Source organism: Protopterus annectens, chromosome 1.part0 (genome assembly GCF_019279795.1).
Source record: "Protopterus annectens isolate FY-2018-M chromosome 1.part0, PAN1.0, whole genome shotgun sequence".
NCBI lineage: Eukaryota > Metazoa > Chordata > Ceratodontiformes > Protopteridae > Protopterus > Protopterus annectens.
Genome location: NC_056725.1, coordinates 1863911895 through 1863927709, shown reverse-complemented (window position 1 = coordinate 1863927709; position 15815 = coordinate 1863911895). Strand labels below are relative to the sequence as shown.

At 43.8% G+C, this 15815-nt stretch overlaps 1 protein-coding gene across 1 annotated transcript in view; it reads right to left on the bottom strand.

Annotated features, from left to right (window-relative positions):
- Window positions 1-15815, bottom strand: part of NUP155 (nucleoporin 155) — a 1504248-nt gene that overhangs the window by 1429178 nt on the left and 59255 nt on the right. The window lies entirely within an intron of this gene.

The window sequence follows — 15815 nt, the reverse complement described above, 5'->3', positions numbered from 1 at the left end:
GTGCTATCCATTTGGAAATTGTCTGTTTTGAAATGGCCTTGCCCTCTGCCCCTGGTGCAAACCTTTGTAGTAACTGGTCAGATTTCCTGAAGGGCTTAGTCTTATCCAGGTAGAATCTGAGCTGTCTGTGCACGTCCAGGTAGAATCCGAGCTGTCTGTGCACGTCCAATGAGTGCAGGATCCGTTCCCCTTTATTTTGAGGATTAGGGAAGAAGGTTGGCAAATGGACAGATTGGTTGAAAGCCACGCTGGACACCACTTTGGGCATAAAGGAAGGGTTAGTCCTGAAGGAGACCTTGTCAGCATGAAACATAATGAAGGATTCTACAGCCATAAGTGCTTGTAGCCCAGACACTATTCTAGCTGAGGTGATGGCCAGGAGCAATGCTGTTTTCCAAAAGAGGAATTTTAAGTCTGCTGACACTGCAGGCTCAAAAGGGGATAGTGTGAGTTTTTCCAGTATAAAGTTAAGGTCCCAAGCAGGGGTGGGTGCCCACTTTGGTGGCCTGAAGTTGCTTCCCCCTAAGGAAATGCCTGATGAGAGGGTGAGAGAATAGGAGTGGCTCAGAGTTGTAATAAGCTGAGATCACAAAGGCATGGATCTTAATGGAGGAAAAGGATAGGCCTCTGTGGATTAGATCTGCTAAGTAATCCAGGATTAGAGGCAGGGAGGTCAGAGTTGTGTCCTCTCCTTTAGACTGAATCCAGGAGCAGTACCTTTTCCACTTATCAGCATAGGATTTCCTTGTACTGGGTCTTCTGGCTTCAAGAATGATGTCCAACACCTGCTTGCTTAGGCTGGTTACTGAGGGAGAATTCAAGGAATAAGCCAGGCTGCAAGATTTAGGGTTTGCAGTTGCGGATGCAAGATCTGTCCCCCTGCTGAGAGAGCACGGTTGGTTCTGATGTAGGTGGCACTGGTGACCGGCTGCGCAGAAGTGGGTACCAGTGCTGGCATGGCCAGTCCGGGGCAATCAGAATTGTCCTTGGTCTGTCCTGTCTTATCTTGATCAATACTCGAGAGAAAGGGCAGAGGGGGAAACGCATAGATCGAGAGATTTACCCACTGGAAGGATAGGACATCCACTTTCCAGGCCCTACTGTGAGGTGCCCTGCTGAAACATTTGCTGAGCTGGTGATTGCAGGGAGAGGCAAAGAGATCCACCTCTGGGGTTTCCCATTTCTGAATCAGAAGGTTGAAGGTGCTGGGCTCTAATTCCCACAGGTGTGGGTCTAGATGATTTCTGCTGAAGTTGTCTGCCAGTGAGTTTTGTTTGCCTGGCAGGAACTGAGCTTGCAGATGGACCTGCATTCCAAGGCCGTGTTCCACAGGGCCATGGCTAGCCTGCAGAGTGGGTTCCTCAATGCTTGTTGATGTACCACATAACTGTGGTGTTGTCTGTTTTTATATATGCAGGTGTCCTGGTGAGAGTAGGGATCTGAAAGCTGTTGGAGCACAGCTAGCATCTCTTTTTGGTTGATGTGCAGATGAATTTGACTTGGACTCCAGTGGCCCTAAATGCACTTGCCGTCCATGTGTGCCCCCCAGGCATAGCCCGATGCGTCTGTCGTTAGGGTCTGGGCACCATGGGGTTGAGTAAAGGGCAGTCCCTTGTTGTGGTTGCATGCTGCTGCCCACCAAAGAAACTCTGTCCTTAGACTGGGTATGATAGGAAAGGCGGTTTCCAGGTCCTGATAATGTTGACACCAAAGACTTTTTAAGTACCACTGAAGTTTCCTCATATGCAGTCTGGCATATGGAATTAGTAGGATACAGGAGGCCATGAACCCTAGGGCCTGCAGGATTTTCCTTGCAGATAGCTGGGTTCTGGTGGCCATCTGAGTAGTCTGTCAGATAGGCTTGTTTTCCTGGAGTGAGGAATGCCATCTGGGATGCTGTGTCCAAGCTTGCTCCCAGGAATACAATCTTTTGACTGGGGACTAGTTTTGATTTCTTTTTGGTGCTGGATTTACCCCAGGGAAGTTAGTTTTTTTTTTTTTACAATGTCAGGTGTTGCAAAAGCATTTCCTGTCTGTCTGAGCCAGGCAGTCATCCAAGTACGGGTAAATTTGAATATTTCTGTCTGCAGTAAGCAATGGCTGGAGCCAGGCATTCTGTGAATACTCTGGGAGCAGTGGATAAGCCAAAGGGAAGTGCAGAGAACTGAGTATGCATAGATCCTGCCCTGAAGCGTAGATATTTCCTGCATTATAGGGATGTGCAGATAGGCTTCTTTTAAGTCTAGGGTGACTAACCAGGCATCTTTGGCTAGCATAGGTAGAAGCTGCTGCAGGGTGAGCATTTTGAATTTTGGTACCACCAGGAAGGTGTTTAGAAAGATCTAGGATTGGGCGCCAAGTGCCCTCTTTTCTGGGTACCAGGAAAAGTATGGAATAGAATCCTTGACTTATCTGTTCCGCAAGAACAGGATGAATTGCCCTCAAAGAGAGCAGGAATTGAACTTGGTTTTGTGCCTCTGCCCACTGGTTTGGAGGAAGGTCTGGGAACCCTTTTGGGGTTGGCAGTGAGTGGAAGTAAAATTTATACCCCTGGGATACAATGTTGAGGATCCATCGGTCTTTGGTGATGGAAATCCATTTCTTTGCATGAAGGGCAAGTTTCCCTCCTAGGGGCGCAAGCAGTTGGCAGAGGTGGGGAGTGGAGTTGAGAAGTCATTGGGAATTCTTTCTGTAAGGGGGTGGCTTAGCACTGCCTGCTTTTGAGGTGGAGGCACTCCATTGCTTATATCTCTGCATACCCTGAGACTGTAGTCTGGGGGGGGGGGGGGTCTGTTTTCCCTGGGTCTAGTTTGAGATAGCCTTGAAGGGGCTGGAAAGGACTAAGGTTTTGAGGGGCAATGCCTACTGAATCTAGAAGGCTGTACTTGCAAGAATTCTTTAACTGTCTGCATAGATTTAGCATTTTCTTCCATCTTTTTAAGAACCTCTTCTGCTTTGGTGCCACACAGATTGTCCTTGTTCAAAGGAGCATCTAATAATTTTGATTTGACATGGTCTGGCAAGGTCTGCTCCTTAAGCCAAGCATGCCTTCTCAGTACCGAACCAGTGACTGCTGCCCTGCAAGATGCTGCTCGGGCATCAGAGCTACACTGCAATATATGCTTGCTGACTTGGCTTGCAGAATGCATAAGCTCTTGCAATTCTTTATTTTCTGCACAGTCTGTAAAGGTAGCTATTTTTTGCTTAATAAGTTCTAGAATATGTTGTTGGTACTTCAGCATGTGAAGCTGACAATTCAAAGCCCTAATGGCGAGAGTTGCTGAGGTATATACTTTCTTACCCCATCTGTCTAAAGCTCTGGAATCCCAGTCTGAAGGGGTGGGATTCTTAGCTGTAGTTGCTTTGATACCTTTAGGCTCTTGGGAGATGACCTCTGGGTTAGCAGTAGGATTTTTTGAAAAGGAATTTGAGAGAGTCAGGTACTCTGTAGTACCAGTCTAGTTTCCTAGGAGCAGGGGTAAAGTATCAGGAGTTAGACTGGATTCCATAAAGACATCATCCACAACGTCCAGTACAGGAGGGATAGCTAAGGGTCTGTGCTGTGGTAAATCTAAATTCCCTGAATCTCTTTTTGGACTGAGGATAATCCTGGCATTCCCAATGGAAATGCTCTCTCAAAGTATGTAGGGTTTCACCAAAAGAAAAATCCTCTGGAGGGGAGGCAGAAGGAATGGATTCCTCTGCATCTGAATCCTCAGACAGATAAAGGCATGTCTTCATAATCAGATACCTCAGAGTCATCGAACTCTTCGTCTGTTGAAACTGCTGGGGACAGGTCTCTCTCTTTACAGGGGAAGGCTGACTTCCCCTAATCAACATAATAAGGTCTTCTGCCATTTTAAGCATTTGATGTTGTGGCAAGGGAGCAGGTGCATGAGCTTTGGTTGTCAGTTTTTGAGGCGTAGTGCGTACTCTTGGCCTTAGAAACTTGGTAGTTTTAGACAGAACTGAAGACGCGAAAGAAGTCGTCGGTTTGTGTCGAATAGCAGTAGTGCGAAGAACTTCCTCAAAAGCTGGTGCCTGCTCAGCGGCTTCCTGACCCATCCAAGGTAGAGACATCCGCAGGTTCCGTAGCCAATAAGAGTCTCGCAGCATACCGGACTACGAATGGATCTTGGTAGAGGCCTGCGAATCCAGTGAAGCGGGCATCAGGGGCTGCGAAAGTGCCTCACTAAGTACCAGTGAACTGGCGACTAGCTTAACGGAAGCGTCGTTGGCAGCTTTGGACCTGTGCGGTCTGTCTCTGTCTTTATCCTTACATTTTTTTTGGAGGATCAGTAGTCGGATGGCTTACTGAAGCCATTTCAGAATACAGAGATAGAGAACAAAATTATTTAGCGACAATAAGGGCCAGACGATGAATAGCCCCTGGCGTTGAACAAGGCACAAAACCGACACAGAGATAAGTCATGGTCTGGGTCTAAAAAGGTGATGCAGTAAGAATGGAAATCTCGGTGTGGTATTTGCTTTCCACAGGCAAGACAATTGTTAACATTTTTTGACATCGGTTAGAGCATGAAAAAAGGAACCCCAATGGGGTACTTAGCTTTAGAAAACTTCAGGATAATTCAGTTCAGAAACAAAAACTCAGGTAGCGGCAGACCGGCACTCGTGCAAACTGCTTCTTCAGGCTCCTTGGCAAGAAAGACTAATGTAACGGCGTGGGCTGCCTGTGTTTATACCCCTGACGACAGACCTGGAGCGACAGCAACCAACGCAGAAATACTAAGTCTCTGGTATTCAGGCCGACTGAGGGCTACCTGCAGGCACATAACCCAAGTGTGATGACTGCAACAGTGAAACATGAACATCTACTGTTACATTTAAAAAAAATTCAAGAAATAGCAATTGTTCATCTGCAGATTAAAGTTAAAAACATGTTTTCAGCGTGCAATGATGACGCATTACTATAAACAAAATATGTTATTAGTAGATAAAAAAAAAAAACACCTGCGCATGCTAAGAGGAACAATTTGTGTGCCGAGCAGAGACAGACATCATGATTAATTCAGCAAGAATCATGCATTCAAGACATGATGTTTATTTCCTTAATTTATACTGTTTGGTGTTTCTGAAAATGGCTATCAAATACACTGTTTTTGGACTGTAACAGCTGGAAGCTGCAGTCTGTATACACAGAACTTCATGAGAAGGTTTTTTAGAGAGAGGAGCACACTATAACCACATTAGAACTTACCATAATTGTAGATATTACAGTAAGCTCAATTTTGCAGTAGTGGTAGCACTTGGGACTTGTGCCATAGAAGGCCCCGTGTCTAGGTAGAATTCCTGAGTTTTCACTCCTCCTCCCATTTGGACATTCCTCTCGTTCTACAGAAGTGCTGAATCTATCCACATCATCTTCAGGTTTTCATGCCACTTTGGGTTCCTTTTATTTTGGTCATATACAAGTTCTACAGCATGTGCTGTGGTCTCATCCCATACCATGGGAACTCAACTACAAGTACTCACAAATCCCCCTCTGACTATATATCAACCTGAGAAGAGTAGAGGCTTGCATAGCAAAAGTGGAAGATAAGGGGACAGGTGACTGGGTACCCAAAACAACCCAAAGACGGTTACAGGAAAGGTAAGAGAAGCAAATGGCTGGATGGAAATTTGACAGCAACAGTGAAAATATCTGAACACCTACAATTATGGCTAGTTTCTAATACAACTTGTACTATGATTTTCATATTGTTCATTGCTGAAACAGTGATAACACTTGGAAAGATTCCTAGGGCTGATGTCTCTGTGGGTGACTGGCTCTTGGAATAAGTGGTATGCAGCAGACCCTGCAGTAAGGCCATGGCAAATCTTGCTCCAGCTCTAGAGGCAATACCCAGCTTATAGTGTTTGGAGAAGTTGTGGACCGACTAGGATGTCTCAGCCCTAACGACTCCCTACAGACTTCTTTAGGTCAACTTGCCATTTTTTGCTTAATTGGCCTCATTTCCAATTTGGCTCTCTGAAGAGGATCATGACATTTTATCGATGGCTTGGGCAATGGATCGTGACTCCTACAGAATGGAAGTTTGCAGGACCTGGCCCAGTCTTGCTATGAAACAAGTGACAGAAATAGATTAAAACAAATAATTTCCAAATATTTGGCTTATTGAGACACAAGCCTACTCTTACCAGCCTTAGCAAAGGCAATGACTATTTTATCTAATTTTCTCATTTAGTCCTTACAAGGTAAACCTTCACTTGCTTATGCACATCCAAAGTGTGCAAGATGCACTCTCCCTTACTTTGTGAGCGTAACATAACACAGGGAAGCTAAAGGCCCGACTTGACAAAATACCATTCACCACAATGAGCATGAGGGTAGGACTTTTGTGGAGTGCTGCCCTGTCCCCGAGGAAAATGAGAAAGAGCTGTTTTCACTTGAGGGCCTGCAATTCGGATATTCTTCTGGTAGATACAATAGTCACTAAAAAAGGAACCTTTCCAAGCCAAGTACTTCAAAACAGCATCAACCACTAACTCAAAATGTACCTTCCCTAACACACAAGAATTTCCATGTTGGAAATATTACTTTCCTAGGAGTACTCCGTTTAAGACGTCCTTAAGTAATTACTTCACTGGAAGAAAGAAAAATAAAGGTAGGGGATACCAATGTATGTAGGCTGAGACCACACGTACCTTCACTGAAGTGAAAGACCATCTTGATTTAAGGTCTGAAACATAATTAAGGATCACAGACACTAAGACCTGGTTAGGGTCCAGATGCTCTCCCAACACCAGGGGATAATCTTTTTCCATTTTGCCAAGTGATTTCCCTGCATTTGGCCTCTTAGCTTCCCAAAAGCTAGAAAGTACATAATCCAAAGGACAAGTGTCTGATGGGGATGAAGACTAGTTCAACAGAGATGTCAGCAAAAGTTTTTTTTCAGGCTAGGATGTACAAGTTGGCCCTGGCTGTGTGTGAACAGGTTCACACATTGCAGTAGCACTGATGTTTTGCTTCTCCATCTGTGAACCTGAGACTTGAAAGGAGGACATTTCTGATCATGGGAGGCACAAAGCACCAATAATTAAGCAGGTGCAACCCAGCTTGCCTCACCTTAGACCGGGCAGTGCTTCAGCTAAATTCCCCACCTTAGGTCACTTCTTTGGATTCTCTTTTCCATCAAGCCAAAAGATTAATGTCTGAGCTAGATGCAAAATTGGTGTCTACAGCCCTTAAGAGAACAGTTGACCCTCCACCAGAGAAATCGGACTCCACTAACTCAGAAGTTGATAAACTGGCATATGTGGGTAGGATCCCATGACAATGCAAACCTCTGATACCAACGGATCTTAGTCTGCTCAAAGGTGCATCTGGTATGTCAGTCCTGTTGGACATGCAAGAAACAAAAGGCATATGCCTCCTGCAAAGCAGTTATGCGAGAGGCCTTAGATAATACAGACTCTGCAGTCATGGGCTGCTAAAGTGGCCAACCTTGTACAAATCATCAGACCTTCTGAAACCCATGTTGTCAGCTGCATCCTAAGTTTTTCTAAGCTTTTCTAATTTATTTAAATACTTAGAGTAAAGTTTCCAGAAGCCTTGGACAATGCCAAGGCAGCCCCAAAAAGGCACAAGCCTTCATTTTGGCAGCAAGCTCCTGGAGGCAATTCTGACATGGTCAGATTGCCTTTAGGTGAGCAACACACAGGGTGGACTGAAATCTGTGTTGTCCTCTGTCTACACAAGCTTTGGAAAGCATACAACAAATGCTAAGTGCACTCCAAGAAAGATATGAAGGTGGCATTGACAAACACACCTCTTACACCACAAACAGTCAGAGGGAAGGCTTTAAGTGAAGCACTGGTAGAGGGCAGAGCTATGGAAGAATGACCACCTGTGGGCTACTTGCAAGCAAGATATCTAAAGAAGGGAAAAACTGCAACCGTGAATACTACGATTAATGTTTTGTATTTCTGACACTTCCTACTGTGGGTCAAATTGAGAAACACAAACTTGTTAAGCATCCATTCATGACAGCCCACCTCTGCTCTGAACAGCTGGATTTGCCAGAATAATCTCCAGAGAATGCAAGCAAGATACCCTGAGGGTCATGCTGTACTCCTTGGCCAAGTATCATGCTTGCTGTTGCACAAGACATATGCAAATGTTTACTCCTCTTGTTGATGTACCACATCACTGTGGTGATGCATATGAAGATATAAAGGGTCCCTGCCAGCAAAATCTGTTTGAAGACTTTGACTAAACTAACCACAAAATCATTACTTTGACACAGATGTGTCTTTTCCTCTGGGCTTGGACCAAAGTTCCTTGGATCCTTTTTTTCTATAAGTGCCCCCCCCCCCCCCCCCCAGCCACATCTGACCAGTCTGTGGTGACAGTCCAGGTGTCTTAATGCACTCTATAGTATAACTTTTTCTCAATACATAGCAATCAAAGGGAAGGGACACTGCAGGCAGTGGGCATGATGGCTTCAGTTTAAAGTACCACTAGAGTTTCCTCCTTTGCAACCTTGGTTGGGGGGGTGACATCAGGCTTGAGGATACCATGTATCTCAGTGATCTGACAAACTCCCTGGCAGTAATCTGATTCTACCATGCTTTGGAGAAATATGAACTCAGGAATGCTCTCTAGTTTGCAGTGGCCAAAACAGCCTTCAGGAGCATGAATCGTCTCAAAGTAATTATGTGGGATTTTTGGCAGGTTCACAGAGAGTCCTAGAAACTGGAAGCAGACTAGGGTAAACTACAATACTTTCGGCAGCTTCTCTAGGATTGGTGCCTAATTAGCAAGTCAACCTAGTACAGGTAAAAACAAATGTGCTTGTTTCTGTATTAGACAATTACTGTAGTAAGGCACTTTGTAAACAGCCTTATTGGACAAACCAACTGTTCAAAGAAGCAAACTTGTAGTAACCACCACCTGCTTTGAACTCGAGGTACTGCCTTGTCTGTCCTGGCTATAAAATTTGTAGGTAGACAACTTTCAGGTCTAGGGTGACCACAAACGCTCGAAGAAAGAGGAGGAGAGGCAGACTGACCTGCCACATTAATATTCTTGACTTAGCAAGGTTTAGCTGAAAGAATTCTACAAAAAGCCTCAACAGTCCATTTTTTGTGGGACTATGAATAATCTTGAGATGATGAATAGTCTTGAATTAAAATCTGTGTCCTCTTTCTGTGCTACTACTCTTTATATAACCAAATGCTTTAGAAATCTAGTTGTACAGGAATGATCAGATATCTTCATTCCCTTGGGGAATGCTTCAGAACCTTGCTTTTTTATTAAATGGAATCTATAGCCTTGCCCCAAGATTCTATGGACCCCCCCAAGTACCCAAAGTGATATAGTCTCAGAAGTAATGAATACTTCAACACTGGTCTACTGAGGGGATGTCATCTGCTGACTGCCCACTTCACATCTCTCCCTGTCATTCTTCCAGGTGCATGCAGCTAGGATCTGGGAGAAACTTCAAAAAGCATCCCTGATGGCTGTCTAAATAAAACAGTCCCTCCTGGTTGATCCTCATCCAGGAGACAGAAAATGAATGGGTGAATTGGTTAAAAGGGAGCTGAAGATAGACAGCAGATGCAAGAAGTGGAAAAATATCAAGTACACAGGTAAAACCTGCATCATAAGTAAAGAAATATTACGATTTAAGGAATGAATTACCTACATATCCATAAAACAGAAAAGGATCCTGAGTAACTTATATGAACAGATTTAGAAAGATCCATCATCTATAAAGATAGCAAAGATTTTTAAGAGCAGAAAAACATACAAAAGACATGAATTCTTAAATGCCCAAGGACCTGGGAAGATTTTTATTTTTTATAGATATAGATATATAGAGTGAAGGGTGTACGGTTATCTTAAAGAGCACATATCCTGCATAATTTATGTAGACAGAGGCTAGTGTAACAGTGCAATGCATGGCTTTAAAGTTTTATAAACAAATTATAATCCACTAAATAAAAGACTGGATTACAAAGGGAGGAAAGAGCGTCAGGGCAGGTAAGTAAAAATTCTTCTACAGCGTATCTCAACAGGATGCAAACTATATATTACTGCTATAAAACCTTGAACGAACATTAATAAAAGTTAGAGGAGAGAGAGAGTACTTACGATCACAGTGGAAAGATACTCAAACTTTTTGCAAGCCTAAATCTTTGCTCAGTTACTGATGGTGTGTATTCCTACTCTGATGCCCTAAGTACACAATTCACTGACCCATTTAATGTTAGGGGTGAGCACTTAAATATTCCCCATGGCTACATTTACAGAAAACTGCAGCATAAATACAGGGGAGGGATTAAAATAAAGAGACGGCATGAAAATATGGAATATACTTAAGGAAATCTACAAATGTAAAGTTTACAGCATTAAGGAAATCTGTAAAATCCATCTAGTCTAAAAGCCAGGCAGTTCACTAAGTATACGGAACTTAATTCATTTTATGGACAGCCAAATATAAATTTGACAAAGGAACACAGCAAAACAACTGATAATAGTTATTAAAAAAAAAAAAAGAAGATATAGATTTACAGATGTGTTATCAGAAATAACACAAAGAAGAGCAAGAAAGAAACAAAATTCTAAGGATTTTTATAGCTGGAAAAGAAACCTCAGCAAGACCGCAAGTCAAGTGCTGGGTTAGAAAGTTAAACCAAAAGTTGTTTAAAAATATAAGAAGTTTAAAAACAAACCCCTGTGGTGGGATACTCGTATAAATAAATTACACAAGAGAATGCTGCTTAAAGAGAAAAACTGCTTAATGCTTAAGGTCTTTTCAGGCTTGTTGGCTGTTGGTGAAGCACCCACCAAGAGGAGAAAACGCTGAGAGAAGAAAGGAGCCACTTTTGAGATTTTAAGTATTTTTCCTCTGTTTATTTGCCAAGTTTTTCTGCATAGCCGCCTATTTTGAGCATTTTCTGGCTTGTTAAACTTGATTTCTGCATTAGTAACTGTATTTATAGCACAACCTAGAGCTGTTTACTGAATTTCCTGTTTGCACTTATTTTTAAAATCGTTTTTTCTCAAAACTTGCATTTTATCTGTCTTTGGCCTAGCACTCTTGTGTGGGGTCATTTACTGCACTGTTATAACTTGTTGATACTTGTGAACCTCTGCTATCTCCGAAAAAAACAAAAAAAACAAAAAAACTTGCTTTTTTCCCACTTTTCTGAGATTTAAAAAAGTTCAGTTACAGGCTTGCTGTTCTTGAACTGTTTGTAAGTTTCTGTGAGGCCATTTTTTGCTTGGGCTAAAAGGAAGTCTCTCTGTTGATCAGTGGCAGTGAAAAACATTGAGCAGCCTGCCTGCCCCTGTGGGAGTGGTTACTGACTTGAAACTGTAGTTTTATTGGCCATTTTGGGTCAATTCCAAAACTCCTTCATCTTCCTCTCTTAAAACCCTCTTTTCCACAGTTTTGCGCGTTTTTGTGCATAGTGCAACAGCGGGCAGCGCCGCCTAATTGGGTTTAAACTATTCCTGGCTCCACAAAGTCTGCTCTTCACTTTTTCCCTTAGAACTGCTCTATCTCTCAATTTAAACACCATATTCTCATTCTAAGGCCCTTCACTGGTCCAATTAAATAATCCTACAAGTTAGCACTATTAAACCATAAGCACTACTTACTCTTATACTCTCTATGATTACCCTGTCCTCTATTGGTCCATCTTAAATTAAGTTTCCCTATATCACTCTAGCATGTCCAAAGGTCAGTCATTGGTTTCCTCTCCAGTCCAGCTGGTGAATCTGGGAATTTTGAGGCAATGTTACAACTGTCTCATGTACACGGACAACCCTCTCCTCCTTCAAACAGGTTCAAATATATGTGAGAGATGCAACTATTTAGCCAAACTGGAGGCTGAGCTCTCTCATCTCAAAACTGGTGTAACCAGTCAGGAGGAGAAGGTAACCTCACACAAACAAAATTCCAGTATCACATAGTCCCACCACATCAGCAAACCAAACACATAAATACACAAAAACATACTCGGAGGCTCTAAATAAAAATCTACCCAAGCAACAGAGACCTCCAAAGCAGACATCCAAGCAAACGCTACCTCAAAACAAAACGCGCACAACACATAGCCCACAAAGTCAATGTGCCAAGCAGCCACAGCCCTTAAGGCTGAATAACACACCTGATACTCTTGTAATAGGTGACTATTGTCAGACACACTGACGTCCCGCTCACCAGGTTGAATAAAGAGAAGGTCACGGTGAGCTGCCTGTCGGGTGCTAGGATCCGCCACATAACGCAAGCACTCAGGTCACTCCAAAGCAAATACAAATATGACTCAGTCATTGTACATGCTGGTGTGAAAGACCTGAGACGTACCTCCCTGGACTACATGAAAAGAGACATAGAGGAGCTCTCTGATCATGTAGCCCAGGCTGGTATGACCCTGACCTTGAGCAGCATCTTACCCTCACCTAGAATGATGCCACAGTACAAAGACAAAATGATCGATTTTAACAATTGGCTAAAATTTTGGTGTCATTCAAAGGGGATCCAGTGTCTGTCAGCCTGGGATGACATGCTCGACAAGCCACGTTGCTTCGCTAGGGATGGCTTGCACCTGTCACCACTGGGCTTTTGGATATTGGCAAAGGCTCTTGCCACCCCCATAGTGCCTTTTTTTGGCAAGGCTCAAAAGTCAAACCCACCCACATAGACAGCACAAGGAATAAAAAACTAAGGGTAATGCTGCTAAACGCCAGAAGTCTTAACCTCAAGATGCATGCACTCAAAGCTCTCCTCAGTATGGAGAACATCGATATCTGTGCAGGGACAGAAACCTGGTTCAAGGCTCCAGAGAGCACCCCAGCACTACCAGGCTATACCTCATATCATGCTTTTCGGCCCCAAAACCCGGACCGAACCACAAAAGGAGGGGGAGTTTCCATATTTATCAAGGATATCCACACCTCCAGGTTAGTGGCACTGCACGAAGTATCGGAGACAATCCATGTGCAACTAACAGTGGGCAAGACTGCTTTTCAGTTTATAGCACCCTACAGACCACCCTCTCAAAGTCAGGAATCCCACTCGGCTTTCCTGAAAACATTGGAGAACATGAAGATCTCTCCGAACACCATTATATTGGGCGACTTCAACTACCCAAACACTGACTGGGAGCACTACTCAAGCCCCAGCACCTTAGCCTAAAGGTTCCTGGAAATTATAAACTCAAATGCTATGGAACAACTAGTCACCACTCCCACAAGAGGGGACAACATACTAGACCTGATCATTACCAACATGGGGACTCTATGCTCCACACCAGAAGTATATCCCTCATTGGTAAGATCAGACCATAAATTAATTTCACTGGATGTCCACATCCCGACCCCACCCCCAGCCCAGAAAACCACAGTGAAAAACTTCTCAAAAGCGAACTTCTCACTTCTCAAAACCGAAGTGGAATCCTTCAAGGCCCCAGGGCCAGTGGACACTACGGCCCAAACTGCAGAATCCTATATAAAACGCATTCTAAGGACATCTCCAGGAATGCATGGATCATGCTATCCCAAACAAAACCAAGACCCAATCATCCAAAGGCAGGCGTCCAGTCTGGTGGACCCCTGCCATAAATAAACTGTACAACAGAAGGAGGAAGCTACTACATGATAGAGCAAAATCCCTAATAGGGAAGGCATCTCTGATCAGTACTACAAAAAATTACGATCCCTCATAAAATCCTCCAAGGCCAGCTTCGAGAGAAAAATTGCACAGGATACCAAAGACAATCATAAGGCTTTTTACAGTTATGTTAGAAACCTGGGATGCAACTCCCAGACTTGTTCTGAGTTGATTCTAAACGACAAAAAATACACTGAACCCACAGACATCGCCAATATCCTGGCAGACAGGTTCAGTGCAAACTTCTCCCCTCCCCAAAAGAGCAAGTATCTATCCCAGCAGAGGGCTGCCTCCCAAACATCTCTGATGCTCAGGTGAAGGCTGCCCTCTCCAAAGCAAAAAACACTGCTTCCATGGGGCCAGATGGCATCCCAGGTTGCGTCCTACATGAACTCCAAGAGGAACTAATCCCTCAAATAAAACAGCTATACAATCTCAGCCTCACTACAGGATATGTGCCCACAGAATGGCGTACAGCAACAGTGGTCCCACTCCACAAAGGTGGAGCCTCTACGGACCCTGGAAACTATCGCCCCATAAGCCTGACTAGCTTAGTCTGTAAGGCTATGGAGAGGATCATCATGGAGCTCATAAACAAAGACATTGGGGACCTACAGACACTAGATCCTACCCAGTTCGGCTTTGTCAAGGGCAGATCCTGCCGTTTGAACCTGGATGACTTCTTTGAAACAGTCACCAAAGCCATAGATGAAGGGAAGGTAGTCCACACAGCCTATCTGGACCTTGCAAAGGCATTTGACACAATACCCCACTCGGGCATCATAGATAAGCTATCCAGCTTAAATATAAACCCCTATGTCACAAGATGTGTCGCAAACTGGCTCAAAGACAGAACCCACAGAATGAGAGTTGCTGGAGCCATGTCAGACTCTAAACCGGTCACAAGTGGCGTCCCACAGGGTTCTGTCCTGGGACCACTCTTGTTCGGTATATACTTTTATGAGGTACAGGCAAACATGGGAGGACTATTGCTCACCAAGTTCGCAGACGACTGCAAACTGGGCGCCATAATCAACTCTCCAGCTGACACAAACATCCTTCAAAAAGGTCTCACAGAGACAGATAACTGGTGCCAGCGCCATGGTTTAAAGCTAAATGCCAAAAAATGTATAGTCATACCCTCTGGCAAAAACAATGTGCCCACAAATTACCACATAGGCGGAAACCCATTAAGTACAGAGAAAGTTATTAGGGACCTGGGGATCCAAGTTGATAGCAATCTCTCCTTTGAAAACCACATTGCCAAAGTGGTTAGAAAGACCTTCTACATAGCCCACCTCATCACAAAGGGTTTCACATCTAGATCAAGAGAGGTAATCGTGCCCCTTTATTCATCCCTCATCAGGCCCATCATAGAATACAATGCCCCTTTTGGGATGTAACTTACCAGACACCTGCAGCAATTAGAAAGACCCCAAAAGTATCTCACCAAGAGGATCAAGGGTCTCAAACAGATGCCATATGCTGCTCGGTTAAAAAAACTCCAGCTCTACTCAGTTGCATACCGCCTACTTCGAGGCGATCTATGCCTGTCATACAAAGCTATGTCAAATCCAGACTTAATGGACATGCGCCACCTCAGTAAATCTAAATCCCTTAGAGTCACACGCTCGAGGGACTTGAACCTCAGCACAGAAATAAATACAACTTGCTGGAGGGACAGGTTCATAACCCAGAGGCTCCCTTCGCTCTGGAATAGAATTCCAGTTCATGTGAGGCAGAGCACCTCACTGAATCTCTTCAAGAAGTACCTCGATAGGTGGATGGGGGATCGTAGGTTTGTCCCAGGGATTACTCCCGTGTCACTATTAGACAGAGGCACAGTAAACTAAACCTTAAAAAGGGCACAGTATACTCAAATCAAGGGGTGGCGTAAGCCATACAGAATCGGGCTAGGCTTATAATTGCCCCAGGGCAGATAGCCTAGTATGAACCTATGAACCTATAAGTGGTCTCATTCTACCCACCTACATTAATATGAACCTATAAGTGGTGTCATTCTACCCACCTACATTAAAAGCACCCTTGAGCAAACTTACAAAGCTTAAGGGAACTCAAAGCAGACTATGAACTTAAAATGGCCACTAAAAACAAAAACAACTACAAATCTTTCTTTAACTATATCAACAAGTAAAGAACTAACACCTATCA